Source organism: Grus americana, chromosome 12 (genome assembly GCF_028858705.1).
Source record: "Grus americana isolate bGruAme1 chromosome 12, bGruAme1.mat, whole genome shotgun sequence".
Classification (NCBI taxonomy): domain Eukaryota; kingdom Metazoa; phylum Chordata; class Aves; order Gruiformes; family Gruidae; genus Grus; species Grus americana.
This window is the reverse complement of record NC_072863.1, coordinates 1,861,974-1,878,262: the sequence shown is the minus strand read 5'-3', so window position 1 is coordinate 1,878,262 and position 16,289 is coordinate 1,861,974.

Here is a 16,289-nt window from a genome sequence, read left to right as displayed (position 1 = left end):
GTTTGCTTTCTGGGCGATACATTTTCCTAAAGGGCTAAGCTGCTGGACCAGCTTGAAGCGAGCATCGCCTCGCCCTTGCACAGTCACACTGCAGTACGGAGCTGCACTGAAAACCACCAACGGTGCCGTTTTGCTTCACGGAATTGTTCCCAGTCGGTTGCTGTTGTCTTGGTGTCCGGTGAAGTCTTACTCTGCGTTACTGCTGCCTTGGTGACTGTTGTAATGAAGGATGCTGCGGACCGTGCTGCAGTGCCTGTCCCTACAGGTACGGGCAGAGCCGTGCCCGAGCGCAACAGGTTGTCTGGGACAAGGGACAACTTTCTGGGTGCAGAAAACTCACATAGCTTGGGTGGCTGTAGGTCTCACCCCAGCTTTCTGCACTCCGTGAATGTGCTCCAGGGCCGGGGAGGGTTTCACGCAGCCTTCGCCGGCACGAGGATGCTCACCACCCCCGCGGCGAGGGGCCTGAGCACGTGAGAGCACAGCTCGTGCACTCAGGATTTAAAAAATATCTATACTGTTGTGGCTGAAAAGTATGAAACGAAGTCTAGTCTCACTTGATCTTTCCCTTCCTTTTAGCCTTTTAAACTAATAATAGGCACGTGTAAGTGATTAACGCAACCTCGTGCGACTGTTTCTTGTTGTTTGTGCAATTCTCAACATGTGCTTTATCTTCCAAGTACGAGGTGGACATGTTTGGCATTTCACACACGCGGGACGTTGCGGCGATAGCTCCCGGCTCCTCCCCGCGCTCTCCCCGGGCCCCTGCAGCGTTACACTGGGCTCACTGTTGGAGGGGATCACTTATTCTGGTAATGCTTTTTTTTTTTTTAAATTTGTGGCCATAATATTCAAGATAAGCTAGTTCTTTGCCTGTGCTATACAGATACAGTCTTTGCTTCTCTTCTCCTTCTTTAACAGCGATGCCTGACAGCTGCTGGGGCAGGTTTTCTCTTCACCGTGTCCCCCATGACCCTGCCATTCTGCCATCCAGCAGCAAGTCTGGATGTATCTATGTCAGATGCCAAAACTGAGGATAGAGGGGAAAATCCATTAAAACCTTAGAAAAACTTTCCATATCCTTAAAGAGATCTTGTTTTCTTTGAAAAACATTTAATAGAAAGTTGGATCTAGGTTCCACATTCACTCCAGCTGGCAACCAGTTCACAAAGTCATCCAAAAAATTGTTTTAAAGCTGTCTTATCGACAATACTAACCGGTTAACACACTGAGTGACTTAAAAAATAACGCAAATGTTGCAGAAAATAAATGCACAGCATGTATACATTCTGTGAAAATTAAGGCGCGCAGGTGAATTTCACCCAGATTTCTAGTCTTGAATCGCAAAGCAAAGGGGCCGTATTGCTCTCGCCGCGAGCAGCCTTGCTGTGAACAGGAGCAGGTCCCTAATTCCTCCCGTCTCTGCGCGGGTCACACAAAACTGAACAAATCCGGGTTTTACGACAGGGCCGGTTCCAGAGGTCATGGACGAGCCGCTTGCTGCTTGGCTGACTCTTGCCCTGATTACTTTCTGCGTGCCTTTTCCCTTGATAGGTCTTTTTGACCAAACTTACACAAAACGCTTCTGTCTGCTAAGGCACACTGTGGCTTAGGAGGCCCTGCGAAGTCTGGTGACATTGCTGGATCTCCCGGGGCTTTGTTTGCATAACTTTCTATGTGCTCTTTAGATTCGGAGTGCTTGTTTTGATCTTTGTTTGAATAATACTTTGAAGTGTTGATCCATGACATGGTTTCCTACAGCCTCCTAAGAGGTACAAGATAATAAAAAAAATGTTCTTGGTTTTAGGATTTTCTTCCCCCCCCCCAAAAAAAAGACTGTTTCGGGGGAAAAAACTGCTAGGTTTATGCTGTATGTGGGAGGAAGGTTGGTTCTAGGTCTATAAAAACTAAGCGTGGATGCAAGCTTGAGCAGTGCTTGAGTAGCAGCATGGATAACGTAGGTTCTGCTAGAGCAGGTTGCTCCTGCAAGTGGAGCTGAAATGCTGTGGTGTGGAATGGCATTTAGTGGAAAATGTACTAAATGGTTTGGTTTATCTTTGTGGCTTGTGGCTGGAGGTCTGGAAGCTTTTTGGCATTTCCCAAATCCCTCTGTTAGCCTATGGGAAGAGCATCACTGAGCAACTGGGAGCTGGGGAAGATCCACCAAATGTGAAAAGCCATGACCAAAACTAGATGCATAGACTGAAGCAAACAGTCTTATGCTGGCAAAACCGAGACGGTTATGAATTCCATGCTAATTTCTGTGCTTTTGGGACATGGGTAAGCAGCTGACAGTAGTCTGTAAGTCCCTAAGAAGGCAGACAAGCACTAGCAGAGGTTAAAGCATGGAGGACCTCAACATACCTATCTGACCTCGAGTACCACGGGCCATCACATCTGTCCTCTTACCCTGTTCTGAGCTTTCTGAGTTGGTACAACCACATTTCTTTGCAGTTTGACCCAAAGCACATCTGCTCGCTGCTTCCCCAGGGCTGCCGTGTGAGTTCTTTCTCTGGGGCTACACCTGCTAAGAAATACAAGGAAACCTTGCAGGTCCCATCATATGGGAAAAAGAAGTCGCACAGCTTCACAGCTTTACAGAGGGCCACACGTTAAGTAGCCAGCTACGCTGATCTGTAAGGACAAATAGGATCTCCCCACCAAACAGCTCCTCTTCCTGTCTGTTGGACCACAAAACCATGCTCAAGAAACACAGAGCAACACCTGGTGCTCCAGGGGTTGTTTTTCAGGTAGCCAGAAGAGGAAAGTAACAGTTTTAGCAACGTCTTACAGCAGCATGCAGGTCACTACACACCTATTAAATTAAAATCTTTGTACCAGATAAGCCTTAAAATGTGTGCTGAAGTTGCACTTGTGTTTAGAAACAACACTAAGTGGCAAAGAGATGCACATGGAAAATATAAAGTAGAAGCAGGTATGGTTTAGTGGCAGGAAGGCACGGTGATGGGGAAAGCACCAGCCTGAACCGTCTGTGCCCAAAGCCCGGAGAACCGGGACCCCAGAGTGACGTGATCCCCCTTCCCCATCTCCCTCCCCACCTGGGTGGCCCCGTGCTGCCCAGTTTAACTGGCCGGTGAAGGAGCCTTCTGCTCCTCTTGGCCAAATAAAGCCCCTCTGTGGGTGGGAAACCATAAATAAGACTTATAAATGAGATAAGTGAGACTTGATATGTGCATATATATTCCCCTAACGCCCTGCCCGGGTCCTGCGCTGCCGGAGCTCCCCAAGAGCACGTTGTCAGTGGCAGAGAGCTCCGGTCTCGTCCTTTGGGCTTCTCTGCGTGACCTGCCCTTGCCCAGAAGGTGCAGAAGCCGATGCCTTTGGCATATTCACTTGGTGACACTTGGGAGCTTTGCCTTGGGTGGTCCTGTCTAAGGCAGATCCACGGCCCATTTACTCTGCCAGCTGGACCTGCCATAAATGCAATGAGCATATATACAAATACCCGTTTCGTAAATAAAAAAAAAATTCCACTTAAGTCTCAGCGTAAGACCTGGTCACTCTCTTTGCTCTGAGCAACTTTTTGACTTTTTGGAATTAAATGATCAGATGTCCTGGAAATTAAATTAATTTCCAAATACAGGCAGGGTCACAGAGTAAGTCTAAGACAAGGAGTTCAACTTGTTTCCTTTTCCTTTGTATTTAAGCCCATTTTCATTGTGTACAGAGCGTATCTGAGATAAACTTTGCAGTAAACATGCATTAGTATCAGATTCTGCAAGGAAACATATTTTTGTCTTTTTTTTTTCCTCCTAAACTAGGGCTTTAAATGGATCCTTCTATAATCCTCAAGGTCATTGTTAAATATTTTAAATAGTTGGTTAAATGCCAAACTATTTTCATTGCCTGAATTTCTCTCCTTGGAGAATTATTGCAGACAATGAAATGTGGCATCTTCAACATTTGTGTCAGAGAGAAACCTACCACGACAAGCAGTTTTGTAACTCAGGAACTTGAGTAAAGTTTTGTATTGTCTTGAGTAGGACAAAGAGTCTCATGTTGTATTTAATCACCAGATCTTTGCGATATCCTGTACTGCAATTATTATAGCTTTTATTTATTAGGGAAAAAGAGATCTCATTTCTGCATTTTGTATTAAATTTGGGCTGAAACCATCTGCAGTCCTTAGAAATACCTGGATGGAGCAATCGCATGCAGCGGGAAGGCTTGATTGCCGCTCGTGCTGTCAGTGCTAGAGCACTCTCTCCAGGAACATCCACGGGGCTGGGGAAGGCAAAACGGCCAAATCGAAAGGAAAGTGACTTTTTTCCTCTCTTCACTTCCCAAGCGTGGCACATCGATTTGCAGTGAGAGCTTATTCAAGGCAGTGGGAGAACTCCTCGGCAGTTTGGGTCAAGCCTTGATCTACAACGGAAAACATGAGCAAGCCTCGATCTTGCCATGCAGCTTGGTTTTCTGTTTTCTCAGTTTTATACGGGAAACAAACTAATCCAGCCCTTTCTGTGATACGCTTTTCACCATCACTTTCCTTACGGATGGAGTTGTGGGGGCTTAAATGAGGCTGACAGATAGGCAGCAGGGAAAGAGCTTGTACCAGGCTGGTTCCATAGCTGCACTGTATGTGGAGATTGACCAAAATGTTCAAGTAACTAATGTGTTGTTTGCCTGATCATGAACTCTTACTTGCTTGGACAAAGAAGTAAGCAGAATTTTCCGAAGTTGGATTATGAACAGATTAGGCATTTGTCTTCCTTTTGTCAGAACAAGCGAGCATTATTAGCCAGAAAACAGATGAACCTGTACTTGACCGGGTGAAACACAGTAATTTTTATTTCCTTCAGAGCCCTAACTTTGATTTCTGCACTTGATTGACACCGATACTCCAAAGTGTCTGGAAAGAATTGGACGTTTATCCCTGTTACAAACCTGTGAGCCGGGCTGGTGTTCGTTTCCCTGAGGTTCCCGTAAGCGTCTGGGCTGGGGTTTAGTGGGTAGCGTGCCCCGTGCTAATCGGCGGCTGGCCGTGGGGGTGACGTGTGCTGGCGTGGAAGCTCCTGCTCACCGCCGCGCCAGCGAGGGAAGGGCAGGTACCGGTGGCCTTGCAGCAGGACACGGCGTGGTCCTGACATCTGCAGGGGACACACCACCCAGGTGACCTCCGACAGTGGGAAGGGAAAGGCTGCATGGAGATGTCTGTCCGTAATTTAATTAGCGACAGCAATGATCTTGAAGGATTTAATGAAAAAGATTATGAAAGGCATTTTACTTTGTAGAGGAAACAAAGAACTTTTATTTTGCAACTCGTTAATCCTTTTCCCCCGCCCTTTGTTGTTTTTTTCCCCCTTTAAGGGAAGGAGAGAGTAGAAGCTGTGATTAATTTAATCTTTCATTTCCTTGCTCTTAATGAAAATTCAGGTAGACCATAATTCAAGTAAGCACATCCCATGGAGTGAGGGGAGAAGAGTCCTTCTGGCGAAGCAGGGCAGCTTAGACATTTGTGTGTGATTGCTCTCAGTCGAGCCCAGTTTCTGAAGCCGCGCAGCGCGTGGGCAGTACGGAGGCAGCCCGCGTACAAGGGTGCTTTGCTGCCGCACCACAAATTGTGTGTGTGTTTGTTCCGGCACTGAAGTGGGAAGCGTTGCCCTTTGCTTTTCAGATGCTCCTTCTGTAGTTTGGAAATGATTTCTGAAGATGGAAATTAAGATTCTTGGGGGAAAAAGATACAGTCTTAACTTTTTTAACCTCACAGCTTTAGCTGTTCCAAATGCATTTACCTGGTGAGTTTATATGTGACCGTGTTTGTTTGGAGGCAGCGTATTTTGGCTGCTTAGATGTTATCTTACAGCAAGGATCAACATTTCTAAGCATGTGTTCCTACAACCAGTAAATAACGTGGAGGAGATGCTGAGGTTCACGAGGTTTGTCAGATGGTTGTGTGGAGCCCTCACCCAGCCCCGGGGCAGGCGGGAGCGATGCCTCTTCGGTGCTCTTTGCGGTTTGGGGGTATCGGCGCGGCTACAAACTGGCACAGCTTTAGTCGGGAGACAAAAGGTGGTGTCTGCAAACCTGGCTAGCTAAAAACTATCAACAGCAATGCAGAGATGGTGCTAGAGAAGCATATCACCAAGGATGTTATTCCTCTACGATCTCTTTTCTGGCCTACTCAATATTTGTTTTACACAGCTGCCTCCAACATCTGCTTTTCATCTCTGCTCTTTATCCATGTAGGTATTCAAAAATGCCTTTCTTCTTTCAGCTGCTTTATGTGTCTCCTGTCTTGTCAATGAAACGTGCAGCTAATTGAATTCAAAAATCATTTTAAAATAAGCTATTGCATATTTTACACATAAATAAATACAGGAGTAATGTCAACTGCCTTCCACATACAGGAAGATGGGTTAAAAATAGCAAGATAAGCTTTAAATTTCTCAGGAATCTGAAATGGGCTGAGCCCATTCTGTAGTTCCAAACTGAGATCTTTTCTCACCTTTCTACCTGACAGCTTTTAAACTCCTTTCCCAGCCTCCGACCTCTCCCTTCTTCACTTGGGGCTATTAGGACTCAAGCTGTGGTTCAGCCTTTTAGCCCAGGATCCGTCTCCAGAGCATCGGGCTCCCCGGGTGAGCAGCTTCTTCTGGTTAAGCATCCGGCCGTAATGTCAGAAATAGCTGATTCTTCGGCTTTTGTCATCCGTTGGCATGAAAACGTTGCTGAGCGTCACCGCTGCCCTGCGACGGCGGGTCTTGGCACCTCTGCTTTCCCCAGCTGCAATTACGAGGTTTGCACGTGCCGGGGGAGCCGTGGTTAAGCAGCCATTCCATACCAGTTTCAGCCGGCAATCCTCTTCCCTTCTCTCCTCCTCCCCGATAAATACGGCGTTGTTGCTTTTGGATAAAGGAGGCCCCAGCTCTGGGGCATTTCTCAAAAAGCAAATGCAACTTTTGGCCTCAGCAAGAAGCGGAGTTTTGCCCGGATTGAAGGTCAGCAGCTCCACGAGCCGTACGGGCTACGACAGTGATGCCTCCTTCCTCTGATACTTGCTACAGCCTCCTCAGAGAAAAGCCCCTTTTCTTCTCAGAAAATCCCTCTTCTTTTTTCCCATGTTTTCCCCATTCTTTGTTGTTTATCTCCCTGAACAAAGCTTGCCCTTTGAATAACATCCCTCCACGCTACAGTATCTCTGTATTTCTGTGGCTGAGCTTCTCTTGCCTCTTGAATCAGCCACAGAACAGGCAAATCTGCATTTTCTCACGTAGGTGATCAACAGTGAGGGTAGCCACTAAGTCCCATGACTGACTTTCATTAGGCAGAAGGCAGTCCCACGCTCAGGTGGGATATTCTGAAGTACAACCGACCCCGCCAGCCTGGAGGGGTTTGCATCCCCTCCTCCTCGTCACCTTCCTCGGGGCTACCGGGCAAACGGCCTGTGCTACGGAAAGGAGGTTGGAAAAAAGCTGCCAGGTCGTGGCTCTGTCTGGTGTCTAAAAGGCAGAGGGGGTTTCAAGGAGAGAAATACGGAGCAGAACTGGGGCCAGGTGGGATCCGGGTCTGCAAGGCCTGGAGGTCCCAAAACCAGCCCTGCAGCGGAGCAGCACGGAGGTCGGTGTCTGCCTGGATTCCCATCCACCGTTTTTCTTTAGTAGGCAAAGGAAAATCTGATGTGTTTATGCATGTTCTTAGATCTGAAAATGTAAACTATGGTAAAGTATCTGCTTATAGTGTGACCTCTTAACCTGAGGGGGTTTTTTTCTGTTCTGGGGTAAATTCCAGCAAACCACTGCGCTGCTGTGTTTACAAGGAAAATGCCTGCTTTCTATGTTCTCAAGGCCACAGCACGTCTCATGAAAAATCCTTTCTGGGAGAAGCAGGCTGGTTAGCATTGCTCACCCCAGTAAAGTTGCAGCGAATAAATATTCTTACACCACTATTAAAAAAAAAAAAAAGAAAAAAAAAAAGAAATTAGCTAAAATCAATTTTAAATAGTCATACGCTACCTCCTCTGGTTATGCATCTGGTCTGAGTTTTAAAACACCGAGGTGCTTGGTTACTCTGCCCCAAATGAGCCCCAGGGCTCGGAGCAGGCAGGGGGTGAGTGCCCCTCGCAGCCGGAGCGCCGGGCAGACGTTTCTAGAGGGCAGGAAGGATTGAGCCCGCTCTGGGGAACTCGCCTGTGCAGGCTGGCAGCCGGACAGACAAACAGCCCTTTCCAGAAGGATGCTGGCTCCCCACCGTGGCAACAAGAGCGATTTTAGCTGGCGAGCGTGTCGGCGGAGGCAGCCAGCCACGACTGAGGTTGAAGCAGGATGGAAAGGCGATGGATGGCCGGTGGCGGCCGACCACGGGGTGCCGGCACCCCCAGCCCCCTGCGAGGTACATCGCCCCTTCAGCAGCTGCTGTTACAGGAGCTCTTTCAGCAAAGGGTCGGGGTAAATGACAGCTCCTGTAAGTGACAGGCAGGGTCCCACACTTCCCAATGGTTGCCCGGCTCTGTAAACAGCCTTCTGTGGGCCTGGCGACAGATCAGAGCCGCGCTAATCAGCCCGTCCAGCTCCGCAGCAAAGCTCCACAGCATACTCAAAGAAAAGCCAAAAGCAATATGTTTATGAAATCAAAACATCACAAATATACTTTATTTACACCGCTGACATTGAAAGGAGAAACAGATGCTTCTGTTTTGGGTGCCTGTCCCACCTAATTTCAGGAAAACACGGAGACCAGAGGGAGAGAAAAAAAAGGAATCGAAATGTACAGCCTGTCACATCTCCAGTTTTAAATATTATAAAACATTCATGTGCTGCTTCAGCAAACGGAGATGGGCTCGGCTTCGCCAACCGCCGGGCTGCGTCCCTCCGTGGATGGATGCCGTGGGTTAAATCGTCGGTAAACGCCAATCCTGCGAAACAGCCCCATCGGCACTGCTGCAGCGGCTCCTTTGCACGCTCTCGGACAACACAGCGTCACCCGGAGAGCGGGAATCATCCCAGCCCAGGCACGACAAGCCAGCGCTCCGTAAGCTGCCAAAGGGCTATCGCTGCGGTTTAGCAACGTCCAGCGAAGGAGCGTGCGTTGGAGCTGAGTGTCAACTAGGGCAGCCCAGACACAACCGGCAGGATTTATATCGTGAAAACCCTTTCATTAAACATTCTCCCCAGAGTGCCGATGGGGTTAGAGTGCCTGTGTCTCACAGGGACATCCCTGCTGAGTGGCACCAGCACCCTCCCGCATCTGACCGGCCTCGGCTCGAATGCTCTCGCGTCCGCGCCTGTCTTTCCTTCCTGATAAGCTGCAGTGAGGATGCGAAACATTTACCATGGACTCAAACATTTTATTATTTCATATACGCTATTTATTGTTTTTATACACATTCTACCGCCACGTGAAATTTGGCAGGAGTGAGTACACAGTGTTCCCATCTTTGGGAATTATCCCAGGGCTTTGAGTTAAGTCTGAATTACATCTCATTCCTCTCAGCCAAACAGGTGGGCAAGGCAAATACATAATTTATTATACAATTGTCCCACTTTCTATCTGGGATGAAAATACATTTTCATTGCCATGTGGATAGGGATAGGAGCCTGGATCGTGCTGAGCCGCCGGGTCTTGGGGTGGCCGAACTGCTCTCTCCTCTACCGGGCAGGACCGGAAAGCGCAGCTGAGCCGAGCCGCAGCTTCCCTGCCCCGCGTCGCACGGGCGCTGGCAGGGGTGCAGCTTGTTCGGGCAGAGCTGTGCCTGGACCTGCCGCTAAACCTGCCCCTGCCTCCCAGAGCCAGCCTGGAAGACACGTCAGCAAGGGCTCTTTGGGCAGCATCGTTTATACGTCGTGGCATGATTGCCGTTGACTGAAACGGGAGAATTGTGGGGCCTCTTCCTGGGGCGTCCTGGGGCTAACCCTGGGGTGCAGAGGAAAGTAAAACTAGAGGAGTTATTGGGAGATGTTAAGGAAATTCCCCCCGACAGTTCCTCTGTTTCAGGGCTTGCTTGGAGGTCCTTTAAGCTGAGGGAGCGCGGCTCGGCGTGTGGTAGGGCTGCGAGCGTCCTGCGGAGGCTGTGCTGGGGCGCGGGGTCCCCACAGAGCTGCTTTGTGGCGTGTTCAGCTGGTCAGACTTTTGGGCTGGTGATTCAGGCTGCCAACACCAGTCCTTATCAGACTGTATCTAAAAATAAATACATGAAGGAAGAGAGGATTTTTCTTTTATGTAGATGAAATCATCTGTGTTTCCTAGTGAAAAGGATTCTTAAGGACGGAGTTGGCTGAACCGTGTACATCGTGGTTAATGTGGAGGGCGTTTACACCCATTCTCCAGCTCATGTCTTTGGGGAACAAGCGGACGTGCCCGCAGGGCTTACACCTGCTGAGGCACTGGGGAGCACAAAGTCCCCTGTGAGAAAGCCACGATGGCTGGAGGTTGACAGCGTCGCTCACTAAACCCCTAACAGGGACAGCAATGCCTGCCTCCCCCCCGACCATCCACGCTGGCTCCAGCCTCAGCGCGTAGCTGCTTCGTCGCATGGCTGAGCCTGCACCAAGCAGGATCAAACGGTGCTAAACATGAAACATATCCCGAAACGCCAGGAAATTAAGTCATCCGTGGTATGAGGTACGAAGGTGTTACCCCCGTGCAGAGCGGTGGCCAGCGGGGACTGGTGCTAGCAGCAGTGAGCAGGGCTCAGCCCCGCTCTGCTCCGATGGGTTACGGTCCTTCCCCATCCCGTGTGCCTGAATTCACCGCTCGACTCTGCGTGCAGCCTCCCGGCCTCACATCTGTAGCTGCAATCTGGAGTTCCCCTAATTATATTGTAAGATATATGTGCAGGACGCTGGGAGTGCTGGGTCATGCACCTGGGATCGAGCACTTTTTCTTGCAAATGTCAAGCTGTGGGGTGACTTCCAAATCACGGTGTCATCTGATACCCTGGTAAGCTCCCGTTAAATTGAAAACCATATGTCACCGAGAGAGCTTTGCATGGGCTGTGCCCTGACTGCGCGACCCTCATCGCGCACGGGTTCGCTCGCAGCAGCACCCCTTGCACAAGCGCAGCGCAGGTCTGCGGGGTGCAGGCAGGAGCCCCGTTCTGACCCCTGCACAGGCTCGCTGTTTGCACCCAGAGTAATCACTTGTCATCTTCGGGCACGAGCACGTTGTCACGCTGTTACAACAAATGGGCAGCTCCTGGCAGGAGCCAGATCCTGAGCAAGGGGGTTGCAGGGCAGTGCAGGACTCTCGGGTACCAGCAGCCGCCTGCTCCTCCTGGTTGTCCTGTGTCGACTGCCCATTGAGTCGTTGGGAGAGGATTCACACCAACCTGGTGTACAAACCTGCTACAAACCACTTACATCTGTCCCGCTTGCTCTGAGTTAAGACCCAGAACGTGCACACCTACGCTTTGAGATGAGCTACCTGCTGCTGCTCCAGCACGGTTTCCTTGGGTAAACAAAGCTGGACAGGATTAATCTAGCACGCTGTACATGTGTCCACCAAGTAATGAGCCACAACATCCCTGAGCCCTGGAGCCTGCTGTCACCTCTGGTGTCACACATCGATCACGGGGCTGCCACAAGTCAGGCACGTGAGCACAGCAATTAGAAAATGCAGGGAATGGTAGAAAATGGGCTGCTGTTGCGTTTCTCCAGTTGCCTTCTTCTACCACTGCCACAACCGCAATTTAGAGAGAAACAAAAAACATGCTGCGTTTATGAGCCCTTCAAAGGATGGATATGGAATGTCTCTTGCTTTTATAATACTCTCTCAAAGGATTAAATCATGGGAGTTGTATAAAATACAGGTTTTAAGAAGCAAGTTTCTAATACTTTGCTTGAAAAAAACCCCTTTCTTCTCTAAAAGCTGTAGGTGACTCGTCGTCCTTCCCCATTTCCCCTTGGGGTTATAGTGACGGTGCTGTCGTGTCTGAACTAAATGCAATGAATCACTGTGGTTTGTCGCTCATTTGTTTTGGATAGCTTTAGGAGACAGCTATAATACTTCTCCCCATTTACCCACCATCAGACAGGATTGCCAAACCTGGTGGCAACACAAGAGAGGAAGTGTTTTTCCCTGCATTTCAGTGTGTTTAACTTGTGAATTTGAAAGACTCTGTGGTTTCTGCTGCCCAGCCGAGCAGCATGGCTCGCAGAGCACCTCTCAGCTGCTTCCATGCGAGGGTGCTGCCCCGGGCTGGGGGTGCTGCTCCGCCGAGCTCACGCTGGAGCAGATGCAGAGCGCTCACAGCATCCCTCCCGCCTGCACCCACCCCGCGGTGGGGTAACACTGCAACCCCACACCATCATTCAGCTGTCGACAGCGAATCAAAGCCTACTGGTCTTACTGGTTTCTCCTGTAGTGGCTTATTGGTGGTGGACTGGATTCTCAAGGATTTTTTAAAATATGCTCTGAGCACGGACACATCTCATTTTTGAAAATCTGCCCTCTGCACGGATCAGTTTTGTTCTTTATCATCAGGCAAACGTGGTACCCCAGCTACGTGAGCACAGGCTCGGCAGGGTGAGGGGATCAGCACCTCTACAGCGTTTTAGAAATGGCACTGGGAGCCCCGTTCTGTAACAGCTCTGGCTTCTCACGACAGCAAAAGGCTTTGTCATCTCCAAGAGCAGCAGAAGCGTGTTCTGGTCATGGCCGGAACTGGTCACTGTGTGCAACCAAGAAAGATGTGCTATTTTTCAGCTTCTGCTTTCATTCTCAGCGAACTGGAGGTAACACAAATACCAAAAGTCAGAATGCAAATGCAAGCGGCAGACAACAAACACACATTTGGGCTAAAAGTTTAAAAAAGGAGTGGTGTTAGACCAAACTATCTATCTATCTATCTATCTAGCCACATTATGTATTAATTTCCACGAGTATCAGTGTGTGTTTACCACAACCTAAGAGGGGCAGATTTATTCTTCAGCGTTGGCTGTATAGCCACGTAATTGCTTGCCCCAACTGAAATAATCCTTGGGGCGAGGGGGTGGATAATCAGCCCTGGCGGGATTTATTTGCCACAGTTGCAGCAGGCAAGGGAGAGCTCCCCAAACCGCATCTGTATAAATGAGCATCGTGTGGCAGAGGACCGAGGTGGCAGGTGAAAGGTGCCATCGTGGGACCAGGTCTGGAGCTGGCCGTGACTCGCTGCCTCCTCCCAGCATCGCGCTGTGCCCCAGCATCAGCCAGAGCAAACCAGGAGGATTTTCTTTTTGCCTGGCTTAAGCCACTGCTTTCCCAGCAGAGGGCACGATGTGCAAACGAGAATGGTGATCGCCCCTGCCAGAAGCGATTTCTGAAATGATACGGCAGAAAGGAACAAGTGTGCAGAGCCAGAAACCCCAAAGGCAGGACGTGTCGGGGCACGGCGTGCCCTTTGTGCGGCCGGGGCTGCTCAGCGCCTTGCAAAGGCTCTGGCTGCCTCTCGAGCGAGCACCCCGCGCTGCTGACTGCTCCCAGCCCAGAGCCTCAGTGGCCAAACATCTTCTGCACTTTCGAAAGCACTCGGTTTCGTTATAATACACCCTCAAAACTGGTTTTAATGTGATTTGGAGAAATTTCTGTGAATTGAAGAAAACAGAGCCAGCATCTGTTAGAAGGAATGCAGTTGCTCCTCATTTTCCAGAATTTTGAGGCATTGATGTCAAAATAACAACATTTTCCAAGACAATTCAATGTCTTCTAGCAAAGTAATTTACTGCAGGGGACAAACCCCTCTCTCCAGTTCAATCTATTCCTGTGGGTTCTGTGAGGTCTAAATTAACCTTTGTTTGGGTTACCAATGCTTAAGAAAATAGATCTCTGAAAGATGACCCAGTTGTAGGAAAATACTTTCCTGTCTGACCGTCTCCTTCTCAGAAATTGCTCCCTGGATTATTATCAAACTTTCTTTGAAAGAGGCTTCCCAGCAAAGACATGAGAAAGGTTCAGTTCTTGCCTTAATAATTAACTGAGGCAAACATGCTGGTTAGCCTCAGCTGTATATTTTGACTGTTCTGGTCATTCCCATGACCTGGAAATTTCCCTCTTTGTGCACCATCATGTATCTATTCCAAAATTCCTTTTATTTCAACTTCCTGCTCATATAATCCTGCTGCAGTGATGTGATTCCTAACTGACACACACTTAAAAGCATTGAAATGTAAACTGATTTTCTTCCAAGAGGCAAAGTTTACACACATCCTAGATCAGTGCACTGACCAGTTGGGCTGAACGGAAGGAATCACTTGCTCTGAGCAAATCCTGTGACATGAGAAGGGAAAAATCACAAGCACAGGGTCTCCTTGGTGCTGCCACCCGAGAAAGAGGTCTGTGCTGTACCCCTCCCTTGGGAGCTGCATGCTAGAATTGCTTATCTGCTCATGGTTTCATGAACTCTGTTGTTTGTTAGTATTATGAGACAAACTGACTGGGCCATGAAGCTTCAGGATGTTCAAAGAGAGATAATAAAAGGCTCGGCAAGGATTTCGCACCCCTGCCCGCTGGGGCTTCTGTGTGGTTTACAGTTTATTTTATGCTGCTTGGCGTGTGTTGAAAAAGAGAACTCGCCCCAAAGATAGCCCCTGAGCTATCACACGGATTGCTCAGCAACACGAAGCTCTTGGCACAACCCAAGTTGGTTGTGGTTTTGTTTCACCCCTGCCCAGCTTTTAGGATATTCTCCCAATAAACAGCAGCGCGGCTGGTTTTCCCAGCTGCCCCATTATCTTGTAGCCCAGGATATTTTCCAGCTTTGGAGAGATTTATCTAAGGTTATCAACACCTGAACAACAGACAGACTGCGAATGTGCACTTGGCCTGCCCGCCCTGCTTTCTCCATCGCCACCAGCTCATGCTGGCCCCGTGGCGTTTGCTTTTGTTGACAGCTCCTTCCCAGTCCCACCACTGACTACACCTTGCTCGTAGTTTCTAGAAGATCTGCTGTGGACTTTCTGCCGTTGACCAAGGACCCCTGGGCCTCCCATCACTTGGAAAAGCCTTTAAAAGCACTGCTTGATCTGCACAGCAGGTCTGACTCTTTTTTTAAAGCTCCGGAAGGATTTTAGGTTGGCTCCCAAAATGTCGGTTTCTGTTGCATCTTCAAGTCTCAAAATACACCGTCCCCACTGAACGCGAACCAAAGGTCTGGTGCCCACAGGTACGTGTGCAGCAGTTGGAGGTAAAAGCATTTACAGGTGGTGGCTTCTGAGGGGGAGGTCAGGGCAGAGGTGGTCCCTCGCTCTCCCCAGCCGGAGGATTCCCCTCTTGCTCACGCAGGAGCCGTGCGAGGCGCAGGACACAGCTATTGCGAGATGGAAATTCCCGCCTGCAGCTGCCCGCCTTCCGCTGCCCACCTCCGTTGGTTTGCAACCGCGCTGCAGAGAGATGGGTTCCTCTCCTTGCACCCCAGAAAAGGCTTCTGCGGTCAGGGAGAGGATGCACTGGACTTCCTCGGGGGCTCAAAGGAACAGCAGTGTCCGCAGTGCCTATGAAGCCAGGGGAAGAAGTGCTGTAGTTTTTCAGTGCAGAAAATGGCTCTAAGGTCTTGGCAAAGACAGATGGGTCTGTGAACTTTTTGCAGAGAGTGACCTGACCTCACAGCCACAGCTATACGAACAATCAGTTGTGCTGGTTCATGAAACAGCCCAAACTGCTTAGGGAGTCATATTTCAAGTGAAAACCAAAAATAAAATAGCCTGTGTCTCTTAGTAGAGCTGTAGAGAAATCCCCTTTCTTTTAATGCTTTTGAAACATCATGTGGGGTTGCAAACAAAGGGAATAGAGGGTTGGTCATTGACCGCAAAACCCTTTGGGGATTCCAGCTATGCAAATCTCTCGGTGACCCAGTCTGCTGCCCCAGCTACAGGCCCGGAAGAGAGAACTTCTTTGCAGAGCATCTCCTTCCCTTTCAGCCCCACCAGAAAACCCGCCTGGTCTCAGGAGGGCCGCTGGTGGCGGGTCGTGTGCGGGGGCAAGCTGTCACATCCACAAAGGTTGCAGTAGCGGGGGGGAAAAGCTAAAGGCTGCTCAGCCTCTTGGGGACTTATTTGCAACCTGCAGAAAGCAGCTCTTCAGCCCTGGGGAGGAGGAAGAGGATCTCCCCTCCACAGCACCCATGATCTGCACGCTGAAACCACGAGTAGACCCTGGATCTTCAAGCTCCTTGGTGGCTTTCTGCTGACAGGGGAAACGCTGTGTATTTATCAGTTTTATCATCCTGTTTAAGGTTTATTTCCTTTACATTTGAGAAGGTGATCAGAAGTGGGGGTGATGGGGACAGACTGCTGGTAGGCGTGCAACAGCAAAATGTCAATTTGCTTTCTGCTGCTTAGATTTAGGACAGGAGA